This window comes from Cricetulus griseus, chromosome 2 (assembly GCF_003668045.3).
Source record: "Cricetulus griseus strain 17A/GY chromosome 2, alternate assembly CriGri-PICRH-1.0, whole genome shotgun sequence".
Taxonomy (NCBI): domain Eukaryota; kingdom Metazoa; phylum Chordata; class Mammalia; order Rodentia; family Cricetidae; genus Cricetulus; species Cricetulus griseus.
Window position 1 is genome coordinate 9,175,665 of NC_048595.1, and position 8,865 is coordinate 9,184,529.

Below are 8,865 nucleotides of genomic sequence, written 5' to 3' on the forward strand. Positions count from 1 at the left end.
TCATCTGTCAAAGCTCCATTGTCTAGACAGTAGATTGCTAATCTGCTGTGTTCTACAGAGTGAGGATTAATGTAAATGGAATACAGGAGCACCTCCAGAATGAGATGGAAATGAGTAATCAATTCAACATGTTCAAAGGACTATGCGTAACTGTAACATTCTTGGGAGTATTATGGTTCTCTAAGACATCTATGAAAGCTGACCAGTTAATTGAGAAAATCCTACAACATCCAGTGACTGCCAGTGTCCATGGAGTCCTGGGATATTGGCAGATTTTCATATCACACCTTGACCAAGTTGCCTGCCCACTGTGTAACAAAAGGCACAAGGGACTTTTTAATGATGCCAAGATCACCTCTTTTCTTTTTTTTCTGAAGGCTTAGATCACTCTAAGTCAGGGTAATGAGCTGTGTGTACTTCTACCCCAGTGGGGACAACAGATGTGGATGGGGCATTAAATGAGTCAACTTGAGTCAAGAGAGACTAGTAAGTACCCTTCATAGAACCTGTGCGTTTCTGGGAAAAATGAGAATATGTCTGGGTGGTACCACTACAGGCTTCTCGCCAGAATTTCCATGTAAGAAAGGAACAACAAAGCCACTATCAACCATCTCCCACTACACAGTGGTAAAGGTGGGCACTCACAGAGATTTGATGGTGCCAAGAGTAGCCATTTCACAGACTCATGAGGCAAACAGGAGGGAATACACTCAGGACCAATGACACGTCCACCACCATACAGTCCCACTGGGTCTGGGTTACTATTTAACAGATTATTAGAACAAGAGTTAAAGACATAAGGACAGAGGCAACCTACAGGGGTGAAAAGGGCGCCTCCAGAAGCCATCATTTGTTAAATGAAAACCACAGGTGCCAGAGAGAGGTTTCCTCCCTACAAGTTGTTGGCCAGAGAGACATCTGAGGCCCCATCAAACATAAAGGCTCTTGCCTCTGCAGTTTGTAAGACTATTGCTAGAGACACTATGTGGTCTGGTTACAGTACAGGGAGAAATAAACCTGGGACAGAGGTGAAAGTTTTCTTTTTACTGGCTGTCTTTCATAGTGCCCGAAGGTGCTGTGTGCACTGCTGGAAGAGAACTGTAACAGGATGCCCTGCTCAGCTTTGGTCCCTGCATGCTATTGTACCAAATGCCAAGCAAGGTGTACCTAATTGTGCAATGGTAACATGGCCTTTGTGGGACAATCAACAGCTTCCCATTGCATGTGATGCCCACTACATATTAGAGACTTCACGTCTGGTACTGTAAGCCAAGGCAAAATCCGGTGCCTGGGGAGGCCATAGCTACCAGAGGGAAGCCCTGATAGTGTTTGCTGAATGTGTACGATGTGCTTAGCAAACTGCCTTCTAACATTTGTGTATAAGCCCAGCAACCATTGTTGCTGTTGCCCTCAGAATTCCTTTTCAGTGGATGTTGTATCTCAGAGGAGCAACAACCACCAATGACTCTCCTAAGAGCAAGTGGCTACTGATGTGGTTGGCACAGGGCACTCTGAGCAGAGGTGCAGAATGGAGGTTCTCAGGCCTGTTAATCAGCAAAAGGCCCCAAAGTACTTGAATATCTGAGACCAGAGGCCACATTCTTGAGAAAGACACTCTCCAGCTCCATATCATACTGCTGGCTGCTTCTTCCTCAGAGGCCATCACTGCACTGCCCAGACTCCCTTGGAAGCCATCGAAGACACTAATGCAAGTGTGAAATGACATAGCTGTCTCCCTGCACAGAGCCAGAAGTCTATGAGGAGAATAACCCCAAACATGCCATTCCACTCCTGCTCTCCACCTCTACACTAAATAATAATTGATTGTCAACAATTTTGAACAATGTTCAGAAATGTATGAAACTTTCAAAGAACGAATAAGTATTCTTTTGTATTGGTGTTGAGGACAAAAAACAAGGCCAAGCTTCTCCTTTGGGGACCATGGAATGTTTCCAGGCTATTTTCTCTCCTAGGTAAACATCTTCTCTCTCCTTTCTCTGATTGGCCGTGTGAACAAAAACTACTTGGATCTCTTCATGCTCACCATTCTCTTAGGCAGCATGGGTGGGATCTTCAGCTGGCGAGATCAGGCAGGGTCTCCCACATAGAACCCATCCTGCAGAGCCTACACCACACTCAACCCCACATCTACTGTGAGCATATATAATAAGCAAGCATCTGCACGTTCTCAGATTAGGGACTGTTTTAAAAGTAAAATAGTAAGATTATAATGATCCATATGTTTCTTTGCCTTGTGGACCCAATGCCCTAATTTGTAGTGCCAGGACCTCAGATAAGCCTGAGGCGCTTAAACTGTCTTATTTCTCTAACCTGGTTCATGGTTTGTGATGGGAAATCTTCACAGAAAATGAACATATGTTTTTACAACTTTTCCAAGCATGGTCATTCAGGAGTCATTACTTCATTGCAGACAAGGATGCTGAGGCACATAAAATTAGCCAAGGAGCTCTCGAGCCGGTGCAAACACAGCGGCAATGCTTCCCAGACAGCATGGCTATGCACTCAGCACCTTTCTCCCCACACCTCCTTCTCTTCTGACCTTTGAGGTAATCACTGTGAAATATCTGGCAACTCCCCAGTTTCCAATTAGAATTTCAATCTCAACAACTCATTCAAATTCCCTACTTCTCATAGAGGGCCAGACAATCATTTACTTTTCACTGATCTCTATCCTTAATTTCCAGCCCAGAGTGCCACCATCCATGCACCTATGTTAAAGGGTGGGTGAATCCATCACATTGACATCATCAAAGAGGGCCTGACCTGTGCTCAGAACAAAGATGAGTAAATTCATCTCTGTCCTCAGGGTCTCACATGGATATAAGAGATCACCAGGAGACAAGCACAAAGAGCAAGGGGCGAATGGTGAGTAGCCCCTTTTATTTTTGAATCTATCAGCCTTAGGGGGTAGCAACTGTGTCTGAAATTATTTTCACCATATTCAGAAAATAGCATCATACACAAGATGGAGTGATACACCCTGTAGTTTCATCCCTGAGGAGATGGTAATGGCAGAAGGTCAGTTGAAAGATAAGGCCATTCTAGACACATTGTGAGATCCTTTCTCAACAAGTAAGAAAATAAAAACAGAGAGTGGAAGAAAATAGAAAAGAAGGAAGAAGGGGAGGAAGCAAGGGAGAGAGAGAAAATCCAAGAGGAGAAAAAGGGAAGGGAAAGATCTGGGGAAGGTGAGACTTGGGAGATAAGAGAAGCCCCCGCTCACTCTTATGAGAACCTAGAGAAAGAAGAGAGGACGTGAAAGGAGAATGGTAAGATTCAAAGAACACCCCCAACCCATGGTGGCCCCAAGAGAAAACTCACCAGAGTTAACACATACAGCAACATGCCGTGGATAAACCATATCTTTGCTGGGTGCTTGAGGGTGGAGGGAATTTCTGTAGTGAGAAAGTGCTGAATAAGAACCCATGCAAAGACTCCCACTAAGAAGGAGGGCAGCCCTGCCAGCAGCAGCCACAGGACAGCCATGACCCAGATGCTCCACAGCCCCCAGCAGCTGTTGCCTGGGGACCTGACTTCAGAACTTGTATGAAGAGAACCTGATCCCGTTTTAATACTTTTGTTTCCACCCACTCCTTCCAGAGTATGTTTGGCACAGTCACCTGACCTGTATTCTAGAACTGCACAGAAGCCAGCCAATGCGAGGCAGAGAAATCTTCTCAGAAAAAAAAAAAAAGACTGAGAAATCTCTCCTACCGTCTAAGGAGAAACCTAGAATGGGGCTCCAGAGTTTAGACTCTTACTATCATCCCAGCTTCTGTGGGTCCCAAGAAGAGGTCTGAAATGGTTTCACAGGCCTAAACACCTGACACTTCAACTGTATGAGTGACATGTACTTCCTTCAGCAAAAGAGTCTGGGTTAAGGTAAGCAAGGCACTTCCCATCACAATGCTGTGTTTATTGTTCTCCAAATGTTTATGGACACAACACAGGATGCAGAGATCTGAGAAGACTCTTCTCATTACAGTCATCAGTCAATGGTCAGGAAATGATCAGCAAGTAAAGTAAAGCACCTGTCAACAAGACTGACAACCTGATCCCAAGACTCACATAGTACAAGGAGAGTGTTGACTCCTTCATGTTGTCCTCTGACCTACACACATGTGCTGCGGTAAGCAAATACACACACAGACACAGACACAGACACAGACACACACACACACACACACACACACACACACACACATACACACACACACACACACACACACACACACACACACAGACACTGAAACACACATGAATAAGTTTACTTTTCTAGTAAACCATGTCAACCAGCATCAGGGCTGGCAGGATGGCTCAGCAGGCCGATGCCCTTGTCACACAAGCCTGGTGAACTCAGATCAATCCTCAGGATCCACAGTAAAAAGTCAGATGCCACATTTTTGTCTTCACTTCCAATAGTCCTACTGTGAAATGGGAGACAGAGACCACAGCCTTCACAGCAATGGGAGGAACAACAAGAACGAGCCTGCTCTGACACAAGGTGAGAGCCAGCTCTGGAAAGAAGCCTTTGATCTCCACATGCACATGCGACACAGCATTGCTCACACTCACAAACATGCGTCACACGTGCAAGTGACTAATTTTTAAAAGAGAAACAGGTTCCCTTGCTGCCTTTGAGAATCACACCTTGCCATCAAAACAGACCAGTATCTTCAATGAAGGAGATGAAAGCTATTTCAGATCAAATGGAGCTAGGAAACTGAGTCCCTAGTCTAACAAAGTAGACTTTAAAAATAACTATTCATAATAGATAAAGTAGGACTCTTCTTTATTAAGGCAACAATGCATGAATAGAAAATTATATTCTAACTGGTTTTTTTGTTTGTTTTTTGAGTCATATTTTCTCTGTGTAGCTTTGAAGACTGTCCTGTAACTTGCTCTATAGAGAAGTGTGGCTTCAAACTCCCAGAGATCTGCCTGCCTCTGCCTCCCAAGTGCTGGCATTAAAAGTGTGTGCCACTACCACCTGGCTACAATTCTAATTTGTATACCCCAAATCCAGGTGGCCCTAATTTCATAGAACCAATACCAGTGTATAAAAAGCCTCAGATTAACCCCAATACTGTAATAGTAGGTGATTTCAAAGTTCTACACTGGACAATAGATAAGTCATCTAGACCAACGAGAAATACAGAAACATTAGGGTTAGATGACATTCTAGATCAAATGGATACAAGTAATAACTAGAACATTCTTTTCAAGCACTGCAGAATACATGATCTTGTTTTTTTCTTTTTTTTTCTGAAGTAGAAAAAAACCCCAAAACTCAAGAAGAGAGGGAAATGAAGTAACTTCTTGCATTCTATCTGACCTAAATAAAGCTAGAAATCATTAGCAAAAACAAATACAGAAAGCATATGAATTTATGGAGACCAAACAACTCAGTACAGTCACGAAGTGGTTATCGATGAAACTGATGTTTTCTTCAATAGGAAATAAAACTACCTAGATTTGTATGAAAATGAAAGTACAACATATGAAAAGAGTTCAAACTGCTCTGGAATTAAGGCTAGAAATTGGGAAATGGAACTTCTTAAAAATTTAAAAAATTCTATACAGTAAAAGAAATGTTAATTCTATTGAAGAGATAATCTATGGAATAGGAAAGAATCTTGGAAAACTTTTGAATGATGACTCATAACCAGATTATGTAAAGAATTGAAAAGAACTACACAGAAACAAATAAAAAGAAATATGCTATCTGCCCTCAGGACACTCCAGTACCCTTGGTTCACAACCCAACGTCCCAACCCACTGCCACCAACTCCCATGGCATTGCCAAACTATGCTGCCAGGACCCCACTGCCACACTGGGCAGTTACTCTTTTCTCAGGTGCAGGCCATGCCAATCAGAAAATACAGGTGCAGGTCACACCACTCATAACAGCTGCAGAAACATCAAGTCAGAAATACAGGTGAACCACACAAGCCAAAAACACATACCACATCAGCCAGAACAGATAAACAGACTCAGGCAGAACAGAGGTCATGCCAGCCACCAAACTCCAGCCCTCAACTCAGGCAGGGACTCCCTGTTGGACTAGATACCACACCCATACCAGCCTCCAGAACTCCAGAGAGGTGGCCCCCCACGAACCACATCCTCTGCTCAGTGCTCCCCCCCTACACTGTCCCCAATCTCCACCACACCTCATCACTGTGTCCTAACCCCCAACCCTGATGGGACCCTCTGCTGGAACAAAGGCCATGCTTGCTACCAGAAGTCCAGCCCCCAACTTAGATAGAGACTCCCTGCTGGATCAACTGCCAGAAATCCAGGCCAAAAGACCAAAGTCCAATGAGGAAACAGAAATCAAAGAACAGAACACCCATCTACAAAGATAAACTCAGATGCCTAGATGCCAGTGTGAGAACACAACCAACAATAGCTAGGGAAATGTGGTATCGCCAGAGCTTAGGTATCCAACTGCAGCAAATGCTGCTTTTCCCAACACAGCTGAAGCATCAGAAAATGTCCTCATAAGCAACTTCATGAAGATGATAGAGCTTCTAAAAAAGGAAATAAGTAAATGCCTCAAGGAGAGCCAGGAAATCACATACAAAACAATTGTAGGAAATGAATAAATCCTTTAAACCAAGCCAAGAAAATAACAAGCAGTTGAAGGAAATGAATGAAACTGATTGAGACCTGAAAATGGAAATAGAAGCAATGGAGAAATCACAAGGTGAGGGAATTCTAAAACTGGAGAGTCTAGGTAAGTGAACTGGAATTACAGACACAAGCATCACAATACAAGAGATGGAGGAGAGAATCCCAGGCATTGAAGACGCCATAGAAGAAATGGTTACATCTGTCAAAAATGTTAAATCTAAAATATTCCTGACACAAAACATCCAGGGAATCTGGGACACTGTAAAAAGACCAAACCTAAGAATAGTAGGAATAGAAGATGGAGAAGAATCTGATCTCAAAGGCCAAGGAAATAATTTTTAATGAAATCATAGAGGAAAAGTTTTCTAACCTAAAGAATGACATGCCCATAAAGGTACAAGAAGCTGACAGAACACCAAATAGATTGGACTAGAAAAGAAAGTCTCCTAGCCACATAATAATCAAAACACTTAAAATGCAGAACACAGAGAGAAAATGAAAAGTTTCAAGTGGATAAAGCCAGGTAATATATAAACGCATACCACTTAGAATTACTCACAACTTCTCAACAGCGACAGTGAAAGACAGAGGGCTTGTACAGATGTCTTACAGACTTGAAGAAACCATAGTTGCCATCCAGACTACTATGTACAAAGCCAAATTTAAACAGTATCTGTCCACATCCATCCCTGCTAGGTGGAAATCCATAGATACTAGGTGGAAAACTGTAACCCCAGGAAGTTAACACATCCATGAAAATATAGGATATGAATAATCTCACATCTGAAAAACCAAAGGAGGGGAAACACACACACACACACACACACACACACACACACACACACACACACACACATAATAATAATAATAATAATAATAATAATAATAATAACAAACAGGAATAACGACCTTCATTTATTAACATCATCTAATATTAATGGATTCAATTCGCCAATAAAAATACACAAGCTAGCAGAATGGATGCAAAAACAAGATCCAGTCTTTTGCTGCATACAAGAGAAACACCTCAACATCAAAGATCTACAATACTTCAGAGATAATGGCTGGTAAAAGATTCTCCAAGCATATGGACACAAGAAGCGGCTGGTATAGCTATTCTAATATCTAACAAAATAGACTTCCAACAAAAATTAATCAGTAGAGATTGGGATAGGATGCTTCATACTCATTAAAGAAAAAATCCACCAGGATGACGTTTCAACTCTTAATATCTATGCCTCAAACACAGGGCGTCCATGTTTGTAAAAGAAACATTCCTGATGTGGGAGGTCCTTTGAAATGCTGCAAACATGTGTTGCTTTCATTGGTTGATGAATGAAGCTGATGTGGCCTTGGACAGGCAGGATTTATCTAGGAGGGAATTCTGAACAAAGAGTCAGGAAAAAGAAAGACAAGGGAGAGACACCATGTAGCTACCGGGAAGGTGGGATGCCCGGGCCGTCTCTGGTAAGATAAGGCCATAGGGAGATACACATATCTATAGGTATAGGTTAACAATTAAGAGAGAGCTAGACAGTCAGCCAATGGCCATAGAAGTATAAATAAATATTTAGTCTCAGAATGGTTATTTCAGAGAGGCTGCAGGGACACGGTTGGGTGGAGAAAAACCGGTCCAATGGTACTCAATATGGTTCTCCAACTGCTGCCTGAAGCAGAGTTGCCTCCCAAGCCTGAGGTAAATCTGGGCGCTGCTCTGCCCCCAACCTCCCCCATCACCCCCTGTTCCCCTCTGTCTGAGTCCCCCCAAGAGTGAACCTGCCCAAATTGGAACGCCCACCCTGAGTCCGGACTCACCTCACCCTTATCTGCCCACAGCCCTCTGCCCTCCGGCTGTTGCCTGAGAGATGGAGAGACCCCACTGCACCCGCTGGAAGAAGGGATGGGAAGATGACAGAATAAGAACACATTCAACAACAGCAAGACCAATATGACACCACCAGAATCTAGGGACTCCACACCAGCAAGAACTGAAAAGCCCAACACAGACGATGAATAAGAGATGGACCTTAAAAATTATCTTATGAAGATGATAGAGACCATCAAAGAGGAAACAAGAAAATCCCTTAAAGAAATACAAGAATAAACAAGCAAAAAATTACATGAAATGGAGGAAAAGACGAACCAAAAAATTCAAGAAATAAACAAATCTCTTAAAGAATCTAAAGAAAGCCAAGAAAAAAATCAAC